General features: G+C 43.5%; 1 long non-coding RNA gene across 1 annotated transcript in view; it reads right to left on the minus strand.

Annotated features, from left to right (window-relative positions):
- Window positions 1-216: 216 nt before the first annotated feature.
- Window positions 217-17,893, minus strand: part of LOC122703643 — a 47,627-nt gene continuing 29,950 nt past the window's right edge. Inside the window, exon 3 of the long non-coding RNA XR_006343548.1 lies at window positions 217-444. This is a non-coding gene — a long non-coding RNA (uncharacterized LOC122703643). The remainder of the gene's footprint in view (window positions 445-17,893) is intronic.

A 17,893-nucleotide genomic window follows, 5' to 3' on the forward strand; every position in this document is an offset into this window, starting at 1 on the left:
AGGATATGGCCTTCTTCCTCAGGATCCAAAATATCAGCTGGAGCACCAGCCATTATATCCTTGTTCTGGATAGCAGGATGCAGAAAGGATGAACATTGCATGTTGTTGGCCTTCAAAGAAAAGTCTCAGAAGCTACCACACAACACTTCTACTAACATCTCATTGACCATAACTCAATTACATGACCATATCTAGTTGCAGGGAAAGCTGGGGTATTTAGCTTTATTCCAAAGAGCCAGTGAAAACTTTGTGACCCCACAGATTGTAGCCTGTCAGGCTCCTCTATCCGTGGGATTCTCCAGACAAGAATACTGGAGTGGATAGCCATTTCCTTCTGGGGATCGTCCCAACTCAGGGATCAAACCTAGGTCTCCTGCATCACAGGCATTTTCTTTACAGTCTGAGCCACGAGGGAAGCCCAAGTGAAAACTGGGATTTGCAGTACTGTGAAAAAAAAGGAGAACAATATAAGTGTTATGTATCAGTCGGCAAATGCTATAATAATTCTGCATAACAAATCACACAAAACTCAATGGCATACAACAACAAGCATTGATTTTTCCCTCTCAGACCTGTAGTTTGGCTGGGAAAGCTCTGCTTGAAGCCACAAACTTCCCGGGCGTGGATTAAGCCTTCAAATTGGCTCACATCCACCTTCCTCTTTATTTTCTTTGAACCGGCCCTGCCAGGGCACGTTCCTTTCATGGCAAGTGGCAGGAGCCCAGGAAGTTGAGCAGAGACCCTTGATGCCTCCTGAGGCCTCGTGAGTACCTCTTGCCCACACTTCATTGATTAAAACTGGTCACGTGGCCATGCCAACATCAAAGGCAGAAGTATATTTCCTTCATGCTAATGTGTACTACTGCAGAGTCACAAGTTAGGATGCAAGTATAAAACTCTAATACGTGAACAGTCTGAAAAACAGTAAACAATGATTCATCCCATGGCAGAGAACAACTAACATTGCCAGGAAAGGCAGTATCCGTGGTTTTGGTCCCCTGAGACCTCCCAGGAGCCTACTGATGCTGCTGTTTCTCTAACTGTGGTTTCATGCTCTACTTTCCTACTTCTGACGGCCCCACTTTCCAGGTGAGAGAATGAGGCTAGTCCAGCCTCTCATATAAGCTTTCTAGGCCACAATTCCTGGCTCCCCACCTCACCAGCTACCCTGTAGTTGGTTTCTTGGAGGTCTTCCCAAGAGAAGCAGGGTCTCCATTGGGTTCAGGACTCCCCCATGTGGGACCAGCCATCATTTTCCCTTACTCCAGTTCCCAAGGGTCCAGCCAACGTCAGATGCATTTCTCCTGTTTAGTCCCCCAAATGCAAAAGCTTCCTAGAGCTGCTTGTCTCATAGAATAAGGGTTGACAGTACATCTGGCAGACAGTGAAGGCCCAGTTAGCCAAACCCTCAAATCACAGAAAAGCTTGTTTATCTTTCCTGGGGTAAGACAGAGTCTACAGAAGTGAAAATTTAGAACTCAGATGAGCTTTTCAAAGTGTGACCTTTCCAGAGTTTACATTCTCAATAAATCAACATGCTAAATTGTAATTGGTTGAGCTTAAGGCAAAATTCCGAAAGGTTTGGTCAACATTTTGGCACAAATAACCTTTTGTGTATCTCAGTATTGCCACTCTACTTAGTCCAGTTCCATTAGTAATGTGAACAGCATTTTCTTGAGTACAGTCCAAAGTCAGCGCATACTCAGGAGTTGGTTAAAACAGCCATTTTCCATAAAAGCTGTGACCTCTCTGTTACCACCTTCTCCCTGTATAGATTTTTTTGATGTGGTTTTTGCAAGCTGATTTCTAAACATCCTCTCACAAAAGTTATCTAAAAAACAAGCCATACTTTTCCTGTAAAGTTAAATATCCACCTGCTTTATGGCCCAGTAGTCCTACTCCTAGATACTTTAACCTTAGACAAAGAAAACTTTTATCCAGCCCACACAAAGAAATCTGTGTAAATGTTTATAGCAACTTTATTCTTGGTAGCCATATGCTGGAAAAACCCAACGGTTCATCAACATATGAATGGATAAACAAATTGTGGATTATACATACAATGGGAAACTCTTCTGCAATAAAAAGGAAAGGATTACCAATATATAAAACAACATAGATGAATCTCATAGACATTATGCTGAGTGAAGGAAACAAGACACAGAAGATTATGTACTGTTTGATTTCATTTATATTACACAATCTTAGTTCGTCTGTGCTGCTATGACAGAATACTACAGATTGGGTGACTTAAAAACAGCAGAAATTTATCTCTTACAGTTTGGAGGCTGGGAAGTCCAAGGTCAAAACACCAGCAGTTTTGGTGTCTTGTGAGGGCTTTCTTCCTGGTTCATAGCATTCCCATGCTCTCACTGTGTCTTACATAATGGAATGGGTGAGGGATCTCTCCAGGATCCCTTCTATAAGGGCACTACCATTCATGAGGGCTCTACCTTCATGACCTGATCATTTCCCAAAGACCTCATCTCCTAATACCATCAACATATGAATTTTGGAGGGATATAAACATTCAGTCTGTAATAGACACTAGAAAAAAGAAAAAAATAGCTTATGGTGATAGAAGTTAGAAGAATTGGATTGACTGGAAAATAACAAAGAGGAACTTTCCAAGAAATAGAAATGTTTTATGTCTTGATTGGTGTAGTGGTTCCACTCTGTAAATATATGTCAAAAATCATCAAACTCTATACGTTAGATCTGAGCATTTCACTGTGTGTAAATTATACCTCAATAAAAAAGATTAAAAAAAAAATCAGGCTATTCCTCAAATGGTCTAAGAGTGAACTTGGGAGAACTGTGTCCTGAACATTTATGGAGACATCAAAGACCTCTGAGCTGGAGAGATGGTTGAGAACATGGTCGACAACTAGCTGGAAACATTTTCATTTTGTATCATCAGTTAATCATTTAGGAAAGGGCTTTCCAAAAATGGAGAATGAGGCCCATTCAATTAGTTTCTTAAAATAATTTTACAAGTGAAAGTGTTAGTCTCTCAGTTGTGTCCAACTCTTTGCGACCCCATGGACTGCATGCAGCCTGACAGCCTCCCCTGTCCATGGAATTCTCCAGGCTAGAATAATGGAGTGGGTAGCCATTCCCTTCTCCGTGGGGTCTTCCCAACCCAGGGATTGCACCTAGGTTTTTCGAATTGTGGGCAGATCCTTTGCCATCTGAGCCACCAGGGAAGCCCCTAATTTTACAAGTGGACCTCAGTAAACTCACATGTCATTACTGGTGACATTTATGTCAAGGCCCCATGGTGCACCCTTGCTGAGGACCAAGACACTCCAAGCCCTCAGACCTGGGGCTTGGAGAGACCATGACATTTGGGTCACAGCCCCACATGATCCATGAGATTCTGAAGGTGCCAGGGAATTGGAGGATCCTGTTAGCTGTGGGTCAGGGAGCCCAGAGTGAGACTCCGCTCTTCCAACAATCTATGTTGGATTCTCCAGGTGAGAATACTGGAGTAGGTTGCCATTTCTTCCTCTAGGGGATCTTCCCCACCCTGGGATCTAACTGGTGTTTCTTATATCTCCCGATTTGGCAGGCGGGTTCTCTACCACTAGGGCCACCTGGGAAGCCCCCAATCATCTACGCTGACCAGTAACTCCACCCCAGCCCTGCCAACACTCAATCAGAGAGAAGCTGTGCAGTGACCTTGGACAAGGTGTTTGTTGCCTCTCCTGGGATCTATCCGGGTCCTCAGGCTCCTAGAACAGGTTGTTCTTTATAATACTCCCATGACCAAAATCCTTTTTAATCCCTGTGCTACTGTCACTGCCGGGAAATGAGACAAAGCCTTCTCCTCTGAGCCAGCTTTGCTTTGTCTGATGTGGTCTGAGACTGACTCAGGCCTTAAGTTTTCCTCACAAGCTCTCTAGGGCAAGTTCTTTTGGCAAAAAGCTATACAAAAAAAAAAAAAAAAAAAAAAAACAACCCAGCATACTAACAAGAAACAGTAGAGAAGTTACAAACGAAACTGGGATGTCCTGTCTCTCCTTTTTGGTCAAAATGTTCTTGCTGAGGTAGGGAGCCCACCCAAGCAGGGGGACCACCACTGAATCATGTCAGTTGCTAGGTGGTACCAGTCAGTCTCCTGTTCAGTCGGCCTGCTGGGATGATGGTATACAACTCACTTTAAGGGCTTGGCTAAGAGATGGCTCCCTCCATTTTTTTTCCCCCCAGACTCCATCTTCACAGTCCCATCCAGAACGCAGGGCCTTGTACACACAACCACACCTTCATACCACAACCATGGGGCACCCAGTTTAGAAACTTCTATATTACTCTCCACATCACATGCACACACAGACCACACATCACACACATACAATATGTATCTAGACAAACACACACACTCGACTCTTGTCAACGCTTGTTCTGGGCAGGAGCAGCGTCGGTACTAGCTTTTGTATTCCCAGTGTGTTTCTCAATCCCCAAGTCACAAGGAAACATCACCAGAGGGGATTGTTCTTCTCCCCATCTGGACCATGAATAACTTGCTGATGCACACAGATGATGCGATTTTAGGCAATAGTAGACAAGCTGTCCTTTCAGTCATTCAACCCAATCACTCCAGTTCCGTACCATCCTGCCGACGACCACAGTCACTGGCAGAAGAAAACACACTCAGCGAGACCACAGCAAGGTGCTATTATCGGTTGTTAAGGTATTGAAATTATTCTATACTGGTTGTCGTACACCTGCTGTCCTGTTCCACCTGAAGACCACACTCCCTCAGCTCTGGCCCCTCTCCTGGGCTCCCCACATTCAGCAACTAAAGGGTTATAGCTTTGCATAACAAGAGAGCCCCAGACTCTGGTCCTGGGTTGTGTTTAGCTGGGAGTAAGCAATGTATCTGTTATTCGTATTTCCCATATTTGTCATTCCTGTTCTCAAGGAATGGGTGAGAAGTAGCTTTGCCCTCTTTTCGGTCTCTTAAGATTGTCAAACATAGATTGCTTATGTATGGATTAAGCCCATCTCTGTGAATGGCGCCATAGGTGGATACTCAGTCGAATACCTCCCAGAGTCCCAGGAGGAACTTTTACCTGCCAGACCTACTCTCCAGGTGGGGCAGACACGGGGCACAGAAAGCGCATCCAGTTCAGCAGACAAACAATGGGTCTGGGGGCGGGGGTGGCTGGACAGCAACAGGCAGGCTCTGGGCCAGCACTCAGCACCAAACACCAGTAGGCCCCATTGCCAAGTTGAGCTCGCAGGAAGCCAGAGGGCCTGCAGGAGGTCGAAGATGGAGAGGGAGCGGGGACTGACAGTGAGGGGGGCGGGGCCAAGCAGGCATCGGTTATTTCCTTCTCCAGCAAGTACCTATGCTACGTCTATGTGCCAGGCACTGTACTAACCCCTCAGGATACTTAGGGAGCAAGATTAGCCCCTGGGGGAAATGTAGGCAGCACTCATGCTAACTGCAGGGTAGACAGAAATGTAGCAAGGCAATTCCAGGGACTTCCCTGGCTGTCCAGTGGTTAACATTCCGTGCTTCCTGTGCAGGGGGCTTGGGTCCACCCCTGGCTGGCCAACTAAGATGCCTCATGCTGCCCGGTATGGCCTAAGAGGGGAAAAAAGGCAATTCCAATCCAAAGTGATGAGCCCCACAATAGGGGAAGTGCTGTCAGAGCCCAGAGTAGGTTCACTGATTCAGACCCAGAGTGTTCAGGAAGTGCTTCTCCAGAGGGCATATGATCTAAGCTGAGACCCTGACAACTGGAAAAGTTGTTCAAATAAATTATTTTCTTACATATAATTTTATTTATTTATTTATGGCTGTGCTGAGTCTTTGTTGCTATGAGAGCTCTTCTCTAGTTTCAGGGAGCAGGGGCTACTCTCTATTTGCCGTGCACGGGCTGCTCATTGTGATGGCTTCTCCCTGCAGAGCACGGGCTCTGGAGCACACAGGCTTCAGAAGCTGTGGCTCCCAGGCTCGAGCACAGGCTCGATAGTTGTGGCCCACACATGGGCTTAGCTGCTCCACCGTATGTGAGGTCCTCCCGATCAGTGATCAAACCTGCGTCTCCTGCACTGGCAGGCAGATTCTTTACCACTGAGCCACCACGGAAGCTCCTCAAGTAAACTCTTAATGAAGAGGAAGGAACAGTATGTGCAAAGACCTGGAGGCAAGAGACAAATGGGTTTATTCAGAGAGTGGGAAGGAATTTCTCAAATCTGAATGCTTGGAGCACATGACAGCCGGGGTAGCCCATGAGGCTGGCGTGGATCAGGAGGGAAGCACGTGGGCAGGCAGGTTTCCAAGGGCAACAGAGTGAGTGAATCAAGTGCAAGGGCTGCAGGATAAGCCTCCTAGTTGTGTGACGTTTGGAGGGTCATTTGACCTCCTCTACCTCAGTAGAATGGTTGTAATGCTTACTTCTGCAGGATGGAGACAGATAATGCATGGAGCACACCTAGAACTGCATGGCATATGATGTGTCCATTCATATCAGCCATTAATGGGCCCCTAAATCCCAGGTCAGAAGTGGTTCCAGAAAGGGGGAACAGGCTCTGCCTGCAGGCCTGGACTTGCAGCTAGTCAATAGACTGCTACCTTCAAAGAAGCACTCAGTGTCAAATAAAAAATACTGGCGGTCCAGTGGTTAGGATTTCTGGGGGCCTGGGTTCGATTCCTGGCTCAGGAATTAAGATCCCACAAGCTGTGCAGCCAGTCCAAACATAAATAAATAAATTAAGAATACATTCAACACAATCAACAGGATAGGTACAGTGCTCTTTCAAGTAGCATTTTGAGATTGGCAATGTAATTTCCAGTTTGGCTTGCCAAAGTCTTAAAACTTTTCCTGTGAAGGAAGCACAATGTCCTCCTTTTTAGAGAAAAAAGACTTTTCACCTGAGAAGTCCATGGCCTGGAGTGGGTCAATTTCTCTGTTCCCTCCATCCTACCTGGGCCCATAAGCTCGATGCCCCCTGCCACTTCCCTGTCACTGTGCCAAGACAAATAAGAGAATAATAACTCCTCCCTTTCAAAGGACTGTCTTTTGAGCAACCTGACTGTAGGTACACCTACTGGCCCTTAGGGCTGCTCCCCAGAGAGCTCATCAACCTCCTGGGAGGTCTCCAAGTCACCAGGATGTGTCTGGGTATTGGGTGGATGCACGAAGTATGGTCTCTAAAGGTACAACCTGACATCTCCTTGTTAGGGCTGCCCTGACCCAATAGCTACCCTTCCAGCTGGGTCTGGCACATATCAGTCTGATCTCAGCAGTCCTTTCAAGCAACAGCATTCTTGGCCACGCCCTTATGAGAGATTGGGGTATAGTTCTTTCATATATTAGTTTTCTCTCCCACTTTAACTCCCTGGAGTGAGGAACTATGTCCTCTACTTTGCTGCTGTGTGCCTGACCCCTAGCTTAGTGCTAGACACTTGAGGTTACTCAGTAACCCCTTGGTAATCATACACCTATGATGAGCAAACATACCTAGGTAGGTGTGTATTCCTATGTCCTGATGTCAAGGGCAGTTCTCAGAAGGTTGTTTGAGTACTGTGAAGAATGAGCAAAAAGAGCTGGACTTGGGCAATTGTTTCATAGTCTTGGTCAGGATGGGTCCATACAAAGAGGATTGATTGTAAGGTTTCCTTGGTGGCTCAGTGGTAAAGAATTTGCCTTCATTGTAGGGGACCTGGGTTCAATCCCTGGATTGGGAAGATCCCCTCCAGTATTCTTGCCTGGAGAATCCCATGGACAGAGGAGCCTGGTGGGCTACAGTCCATGGGGTTACAGAGAGTCCACAGGACTGACTAACACTTTCACTTTCACAGTAACCTCAGGGAGCACACCTCCTGGAGCCAGAATTCTAATCTGGTGACTGTTTCCTCCACCCACCCACCCCCCTCAACCCCTCTCTCCCTGAGTTCTTTCGTCTCTGCTTCAAAGTTAAGAATTTTTTCTGCAGGCTTTCAATATCTCCTGCTTTGCAATAACTCGTTGTTTTGGGGTTACAATGCTACCCTGAACAGCTTCAACCCTGCATGATCTTACAACTCCTGTGGCCCACAGAATAACACAATAGATTGGTTTCTGTGTCTCTTACTGTGAATGCCCGAAAATCTAATTGGGTCAGCTTGGATCAGCTCTTCCTTGTGGTCTAATTGGTTATGGCCAAAGGTGGGTCTCCCAGGAAAACATGGTCACTCAGGCTGCCCCCACATTTCTGGAAGGGTGCAGATAACCTCCCAATTAAAAGGTCTTTGGGGGTAACACATCCCAAATCTGCTGAACACACCCAATTCCCAACCGTGCGAGAGCCAACAGTAAACTCTTCTTCCACATGTACATTGGCCCAAAGTCGTTCATTTTAAGGATTTCAGGGGCTGCCCACATAGGGCTTCCCTGATAGCTCAATTGGTAAAGAATCTGCCTGCAATGCAGGAGACCCTGGTTTGGTTCCTGGGTCAGGAAGATCCGCTGGAGAAGGGAAAGGCTACTCACTCCAGTATTCTTGGACTTCCCTTGTGGCTCAGCTGGCAAGGAATCCACCTGCAGTGCGGGAGACCTAGGTTCGATCCCTAGGCTGGGAAGCTCCCCTGGAGAAGGGAATGGGTTACCCACTCCAGTATTCTGGCCTAGAGAATTCCACGGACTCTATAGTTCATGGGGTAGCCAAGAGTCGGACTTGACTGAATAACTCTCACTTTCACTTTCCTCTACCCCCTACAGGATATTTAAGGCCCTGGAAGAAGACAGGAAATTTTGAAATAGAAGAATCCTGATCTCTGAGATCTGTTTCTAGTGATAGTGACTCAATCACTCAATCACACAGTGATTAGGTAAAAGTTAGACTATGGGGTAATTTTAGGGGCAGGAACGTGGGAACACAAGCTTGAAAATTGAGCCAACAAGACTGGATCAAAATCAGCAGCTATCTTCAACCATCAGTTTGGCAAATATTAAGAATGACAACACCCAAGTTTGGCAGGTTGTGAGTGAACAAGCACAGTCATCTACTGCTGATGGGAGTTAAAAAAAAAAAATTTTGAGTGATATTGCTGTAGGGTATCTGGCAGTCTCTACCAAGATTACAAATATGAATCCCACCAATTCTAGGTCTAGGAAAGATGAAAGCCACAAAGTGTTATAAGACAATGAGGACGTGTGGATGACTTTGATGACATGAGCCAACACTCAGCAGTATATATATACCCTTTCTACTGTGTAATGACTCCTCTCCTAACCCTGTATCAATAGCATAACTGAGACCATCAATAACTTTTCTTGAATAATTGTGCCTTTCTCAAATGAAAGCAGGACATGAGATCAGACAAAGCAAATAAGACATAAACCAACTATCCTGAGTTAATAACTGTACTCTTTCCCATTGGATTTGGATACTACCTCAGAATCATCCTCAGTATAACCTACACAGTCCTTCCTAATCAAGATACAACTTTTATTCCATTTTTTATTCATACCTGCTTGCTCCATCCCTGTCCACTGCCCTGCTCTCTGGACAACCCTGTGGGATTCCTCAAGTCAAATGGCACTATATTTGTGACGATATCTATTCTTTTTTTTTCTTTCTTTTAAAAAAAATTATTTATTTTTGGCTGCACTGGGTCTTCTCTGCTGTTTGTGCTGGGTTTTCTCTAGTTGTGGCGAACAGGGGCTGCTTTCTAATTGCAGTGTTCAGGCTTCTCATTGTGGTGGCTTCTCTTATTGTAGAGCACAGGCTTCAGTAGTTATGGTTCTTGGGCTCCAGAGTATCGGCTTAGTAGTCGCGGCACATGGTCTTAGTTGCCCCTGGGCATGTGGAATCTTTCTGTACCAGGAATCAAACCCATGTCTCTGCATTGGCAGGCAGATTCTTTACCACTGAGCCACCAGGGAAGCCCTCTCTTATTTTCTTTCTAACCAGTCAAGTGGGCTCAATGCTACCGATCAGATTTTCAAGTCATCATTCGATTTTCCCTTCCCTGAAAGGGAGACCCTGTAAGGACGACCTTACAGGCTGACGTAGGTACAGTCTAAGATGGAGGCCTGGGAGTGATCTTAGGAGCATTTCTTACCGGCAGCCTGACCCACAATGCTGCAAAGTCAGGCTTGTGTTTGCATCTCTAGCTTTTCTGAAAGTCAGAAGAAAATTATTTGGTTACATTGATCACACTATGATAGGTTGACCTTGTAAAGTTAAACTTTAAAATGCCACAAGTAGGATTTCTCTGGTGATCGAGCCAGTGATTAAGAATCCACCTGCCAATGCAGAGGACATGGGTTTGAGCCCTGGTTCGGGATGATTCCACATGCCAAGGGGCAACTAAGCCCGTGTGCTACAACTACTGAAGCCTGAGCACCCTAGAGCCTATGCCTGGGGACAAGAGAAGCCACTGCAATGAGAAGCCTGAGTACCACAATGAAGAATAACCCCCACTCATCACAACTGGAGAAAGTCCACAGGCAGCAATGAAAACCCAGCACAGCCAAAAATAAATAAAAAAATTTTTAAAAGAAATGCCACATGTTTTCATTCCTAGAAATTTAACTAAAGCTGTTTCTGCTTTGAGTTGCATAATTTACTTGAAAACTGCAGTCTACTTATGGTTTTATCTGAACGTTTTATGTCAACTTTTGACCCAGAGTACTGAAGAAAATGATGAAATGAGTGATACTATCTTCATTAACACATTTAGCACCATGCCTGAAGCAGAAAAGATGGTCTGTCAATGGTAGCAATGTTCATTTTCCTTCATCCTTTTTTGACAAATAAATATTTTCAAAGTTTATATCTAAGCCAGAGGAGTTAGAATAAACAGCAGTCACATCCTGTACTTGAGATAGGAAGGTTTTTAAGAGATATTATAGTTATTTTCCAAAATTTCTTTTGACATTTGGGACCAGATCATCTTTGTTGCCTGGGAGCTGTGTATCATGGGTTGTTTAGCAACAACCTTGACCTTTACCCACTGGATGCCAATAGCATCCCTTTCTCAACTGTGCCAACCAAAAATGTCTTCAGACGCTGCCAAATGTCTCCTGTAGGGAAAGAAGGCACAAAATTGCCCCCCTCTGAGAGCAGCTAGCTCACCATTGTGAAATCGTTTGTATGAACTGTAACAGCAGGGGAAAAACTCTATGATCAACCACAACTGCCTTATAAAGAAGAAAATCTGTTATGCAATAGGCCTTTTGGTTCAGCTCTGATCACCTGATAGATTTGGACATGCTCAGGTCAGCTTGGAGCTGGATTTGTCATCAGGCAGCCATCCAAAAGTGACCATTCCCAGCAGAAGTGCTAGAGAAACCCTGACAACTAGACCACCCAGAAATGCTGGATACAATATTTTCACAAACATCTTTTAAAATATAGAGTTAAAGTAGAGGGAAAGTAAGAGAAATCTACAGAGGTTCAAGAGGAGAAAACTGAAATACAGGGCTAAGCAAATGCTAACGTTAGAACTCATCCAGAAGACACCTGCCAATCCTTGAGGGCCTAGAGCTTGTGTATTGTCCTAGGTCTTGTGTACTGGCAGTAGGAGCAAGTTCCAGAATCTGTGTGGTCTGGACAGTAGGATTAGAGACTCTTTCATCAAACCAGTACCTCTGAAAGGTAAAACTCTTGGTAGGTGAACTAGAAAAACATGCAGGTTTGATTCCTGGTTGGGGAACTATGAAGCTGTGTAGCCATAAAAAAAAAAAAATTATCAAATCACAAATAAAGAGAGCAAAACAAGAAGAAAAGAACAAAAAAAGAATTATGAAAACACCACCAAAGCAATTAGCAAAATGGCAATAAGTTAATAGCTATCAATAATTGCTTTAAATGTAAATATCAATAATTGCTTAAATGTATATGTTCTAATCACATAGAGAGGCTGGATGGATACAAAAACAAGACCCACATATGTGCTGTCTCACTTCAGGTCTAAAGATACACAGAGACTCAAAGTTAGGGTTTGGAAAAGGGTATTTCATGTAAACAGAAATGAAAAGAAGGGAGTTCCCTGATGATAATAGTTAGGATTCTGGGCTTTCACTGCCATGGTCCAGGTTCAATCTCTGGTCAGGGAACTAAGATCCTGCAAGCTGCATGGCAAAAAATAAGAAAGAAAGAAAGAAAGAAAGGTGAAGGAACAATACTTACATCAGAAAAAAATAGAATTTAAAACAAGAGACAAAGAAAAACATTATATAATGATAAATGGATCAATACAAAAAGAAGATAGCACTGGAAAATATGTATGCACCCTAAATAGGAACACTTAAATACATAAAGCAAATGTAACAATATAAAAAGAGAAATTGAAAACCACTAAAGAGAATCAAAGAGAAAATTTTAAAAATACACAGAGACAAATGAAAATGAAAACAGAACAATACAAATTCTATGGGATGCAGCAAAATCATTTCTATGAGAGAATTTTATAGTGACACAGCCCTACTTCAAGAAACAACAAAAACCTCAATTAAATCATCTACTCTTACAGCTTAAAGAATTAGAAAAAGAAGAACAAACAACACCCAAAATGAATAAAAGAAAATTAATAATAAATATCAGAGCATAATTATTAATAAATGAAGCAGAGACTGGAAAACAATAGAAAACATCAATGAAACTAAGAGCTGCTTGTTTGAAAAAAATGCAAAACCTTTAGCCAGATTCATCAAGAACAAAACAAAGTGTAAGTCACTCAGTCTTGTCTGACTCTTTGCGATCCTATGCACTATCTATAACCCACCAGGCTCCTCTGTCCATGGGATTCTCCAAGGAAGAATACAAGAGTGGGTTGTCATTCCCTTCTCCAGGGTATCTTCCCAACCCAGGGATCAAACCCGGATCTCCCACATTGCAGGCACATTCTTTACCACCTGAGCCACCAATAATAGCTATCAAGGAAAAAAAAAGAAAAGGTAGCTATCAAGAAAAAAGAGAGGGCCCAAATAAATAAAATCTGGAATGAGAACAAAGACTGCTACCACTGTCTGTTGCACATGGCAGGGTGTCACTCCAGGGCCTTGTTTCAGATGTGTAAGTTCCCCCATCCATTAAACCATTTATGTCTCTGGAGAATAAAAAAAAAAAGCAAAAGAGGAGAAGTTAAAACTGACACTATAGAAATACAAAATGAGATGACTATTAACAATTAGATGACAATAAAATGGACAAACTATAAGAAATGGATAAATTCTTAGAAATATGCAGTCTCCCAAGATTGAGTCTGGAAGAAATAGAAAATATAAACAGACAGGTTACCAGTAATTAAATTGAATCAGCAATTTAAAAATCTCTAAGCAAACAAAAGTTCAAGGCCAGATGACCTCACAGGTGAATTCTACAAAACATTGTGATTCTTCTTAAAGAAGAATAACCTTTATCCTTCTACAACTATTTCAGAAAATTGTAGGGGAAGGAATGCGTCCAAATTCATTCCATAAGGACAGCATCACCCTGATACCAAAACCAGAAAAGACACACAAAAAGAAAATTACTAGCCAACATCACTGATGAATATAGATGCAAAAATCCTCAGTAAAATAACAGACAACTGAATTCAACAGAACATTAAAGGTTTCTTACACCGTGATCACCCTGGAGGAGGGAATGGCAACCCACTCCAGTATTCTTGCCTGGAGAATCCCATGGATGGAGGAGCCTGGCTGGCTAGAGTCCACAGGGTCATGAAGAGTTGGACATGACTAAATTAACCTAGCACGGCACAGCACACCATGATCAAGTGGAATTTATCCCAGGGATGCAAGGATGCTTTCAACTTTTCATTATTAACATTATGTTGGCTGTGGATTTGTCAAATATGGCCTTTATACGTAGGTAGGTTCCCTCTACACCCACTTTGTTGAGAGTTTTTATCACAAATGAGTGTTGAATTCTGTCAAAAGCCACAGGGCATGGCCACAAAAATAGAATAAAATAAATAAAAAATAAATAAATAAAATAGAATAAAATAAAATCAGGCTGTCATGCAGCAATAGATAACTGAGACAACACCCAACAGAAATGTGTACATAAATTCATTAAAAGATAACTATGAGAATAGAAGCACTATTTGTACTAGCTCCAAGCTGGTGACCCTCAAAATGCCCATCAACAGTGGAATAAATAATTTCCAGTATATTCACACAGTGGAATGCTATACAACAATAATAATAAACAAATCATGACCACACACAACAACATACATGATATCCACAAACATTTAGGTCTTTGAACAACAATCCAGACACAAAAAAGAATGTACACGGATTATTCTACTTATACATAATCTTATATAATTTTAAAATATGCAAAACAAAACAAATCCATGACGTTAGAAGTCAGGATAGTGGTTGCCCTTGAGTGGAGTAGTGACTGGAAGATTTATACTATGGATAATGTTCTGTTTCTTGAGTTGAGTATCAGTCACACAGGTGTGATCAGCTTGTGAAAATTTGTCAAAAGGTTTACTCTAACTTGTATGCTTTTATATACATATGTTACCTTTCAGTGAAAAATTCAAGAAAGTTGTTCCTGGGAGGCAATGAAATGGACTATTTGAAGGGGAGAAGTATGGACAGAACAGACAGTAACTGAAAGATGATGGTCTTGAGGTTTAAAAGAAAAATCTTGGTTCCAAGAGAAAGCGAAAAAAACCTGGAAGCCTACTAAGTTTTCAAGGGAACTTTATTGCCAAAAAAAAAAAAATCCCAAGACTGGCCTGCTATAACCTCTGAGAGTTAATCCACTCCTTTCCAAAGCACACTCTAAACCCCAAGTCTGCACCAGCAGAAGCAGACCATGAGGCAATGAAGCTCCAAGAAGCAGGCCGTCCAGTGCCCACCCAGATGTGGCCACGGAGGATGAGAGACAGGGAAGAACCTGAGAAGGCAGAGCTGTGAACACAAAGGATCTTCATGTCGTGTAGAGTCTCTCCCTCCCTTACACCATCCAACTGACTGGAATAGAGGTGTGAGGGCTGGAGCTCCAGAAGCCAACTTGGACCTTGAGTAAGGGAACCATGGGCAATAAAGCAGTGGAGTGATGAGATAAAAGGAGGATTTTCAGGACAGTGAAACAATCCTGTATGAGACTCTAATGGTGGATACATACCATAGATTAGTTCAGACTCATAGAATAAAAGACACCAAGCTGCACTAATGCAAACTATGGACTTTGCATGATGATGCATCAATGTAAATTTATCAGTTGTAACAAATGTACCATGCTGGTGGGATATATTGATGGTGAGGAGACTATGCATGTGTGCAGACAGTGGCTATATGGGAAATCTCTATGCCTTCTGCTCAATTTAGCTGTGAACTTAAAACTGCTCTTAAAAAGTAATTGTTTTTAAAAAATGGAAAGCAAGGGACTTCCTGGATGATCCAGATGGCTAAAACTTTGTGCTGTCAATGCAGGGGGTGCAGGTTCAATCCATGGTTGGAGAACTAAGATCCCACATGCCTTGAAGAGTAGCCAAAAAAAAAGGTTAAAAAAATGAAAAGCAAAAATTAGAATAACAAGAAGAAATGGACTTATCTGTCATCATGAGGAGATTTTAATACATTTCTCTGTAATTTACAGGCCAAGTAGATAAAAATTAAAAATCAGTAGGAATATTGATGATTTGCACAATACAAAAATGCTTGACTTGCATAGAATTCCGCACTAACTGATATAGTGTTCACTCCATGAGGTGAAAAGAAGGGAAAACCATGCAAAGCAGCCCCTAGAATGCTCCATGCTCTAAAGGGCAGAAACAGGGACAGCCCAGGCAAAGCAGTCAGTATCTAGGCCAGCCAACCCAACCGCCCCCCCCTTCCTACTAACTGCAAGGACACCCCTTGTCTAGGGATTTTTCCAAGGCCACTGCTGAGTACGGTGTAGGGGAGGACTCCCCATCAGAGACTGCTTTAGTGGCCTCTTCTTCTCAGCATCCTTGCAGGGCCTGGACTGCCCTGGGGTTTGAGCAATCACAGACCACTGTTCGCCAAACTTGGGGATTTTCTGGAAATACATCCCTGCAGTCCTAGTGGTCATGTATTCTATTTGAGTTTACAAACTCTGTTATCTAATAACTTACTCCAGAGGTCTATCCAGGCCATAGATCTGGAACTGGACTTGCCCCTATTGTTTCTGACTCAGAGATAAGCATTGCCCCTTTGGTCTCATGCTCTAACTGAGGGCTGTCTCAGGAACTTGAAAGAAGAAACAGAGCTACTCTGACCTTTACCTCCAGTCTGTATCCCAGTGCATGCTGGGGAAAGGGACAATTTATTAAGTCCAATTACAGGTAGATTCAGGGATAGACCTGGTTGTGTGTGAGTGTGTGCTAAGTTGTTTCAGTCGTGTCCAACTCTTTGCAACCCTATGGACTGTAGACAGCCAGGCTCCTCTGTCCATGGGATTCTCCAGGCAAGGATACTGGAGTGTGTTTCCATGCCCTCCTCCAAGGGATCTTTCCAACCAGGGATCAAACCCATGTCTCTTATTTCTCCTCCATTGGCAGGGTGTTCTTTACCACTAGCACCACCTGGGAAGCCCCAGACCTGATTATAAGCCGAGCTAGATCCTGAAGCTCAAATGATGTCCAGACTCTGTCTTCCATCTCTCAGTTCTGCTTGCTTCTACTTGGCCTCGTGCTAAATCAGCCTGTGTCCAGATGGTGGGAAAAAGAGTTCTTGGAAGTCTGAGGTTGCTACCCTTTCACATTAGCAAATAGCTAAGAGAACATCTGTCTCCCTATATCCGTTTCAGGTAATTCTCTGATTGGTTTATCTTGAGTCACATGACCACCCTAGTGACCATGTGGGTGGGACACTTGGGTCAGCATGTAATGAGGGGAGGGGAGAGGCCCCGGAACTATGATTGACAGCTCTGTAGGGACTATACGAAGGTGAGTAAAGTGCTTTCAAGGAAGGAATGCTGAATAGACAAAGACAAGAAAAGTTCACAATAGAGGGGCAAGAGAAAACCAAGGCCAAAGAGTAGGATGAGGCTTGGGGAGTAATTCCACATAAGTTCCTGAACATTTCTTATAAGGGACTTCCAGTACCAGTTTGAGTTTCCTGACAATGAAAACCAAGAAGGAAACATAGTGATACAAACAGATACTAGTCCAGGTCTCCAGGCCCTAGGAAGTCTGCAGCAGGTCCCAAGTTTCCTTCTGTTTCCCTGGAGCCTTCTTTCTCATGGCTCTTGATCCCACAAGCTCTACCTTCCCTCCACATGGCTCCCAGACATAAGGCTTACCTTTTATTTGACTTCTACAAAAGATTCCACTCACACAAAGTAGCTAGTGAAGATTTTCACAGGAAGACAAGGTTGGGAGGATGGAGGGTGGTCTTCAAATATCCTTTGGCTCTGATTATGGATTGAATTGTGCTAAACTCCTCTGCCCAAATTGATACATTGAAGTCCTAAGTCCAGTGCCTCAGAATGTGACTGTGTTTAGAGATAGTGTCTTTAAAGATGAAGTAAGGGGTGGTGGTGGTGGGATGAATTGGGAGATTGGGATGGACATCTCTACACTATTGATGGATGGTGGTTTAGGTTTAGTCACTAAGTTGTGTCCATCTCTTGAGACCCCATGGATTGTAGCCTGCCAGGCTCCTCTGTCCATGGAATTCTCCAAGCAAGAACACTAGAGTGGGTTGCCATTTCCTTCTCCAGGGGATCTTCCCAATCCAGGGATAGAACCCTGGTCTCCTGTATTGCAGGCGGAGTCTCATTCTAACCAACCGAGCTACCAGGGATGCTCTATACACTATTGACATTAAGCTTCTCTGGTGGCTCAGGGAATGAAGAATCTGCTTGCAATGCAGGAAACCCTGGTTCAATCCCTAGGTTGGCCCTGGAGAAGGAAATGGCAGCCCACTCCAGTAGTCTTGCCTGGGAAATCTCATGGATA

The sequence above is a fragment of the Cervus elaphus genome, chromosome 11 (genome assembly GCF_910594005.1).
Source record: "Cervus elaphus chromosome 11, mCerEla1.1, whole genome shotgun sequence".
Classification (NCBI taxonomy): Eukaryota; Metazoa; Chordata; class Mammalia; order Artiodactyla; family Cervidae; genus Cervus; species Cervus elaphus.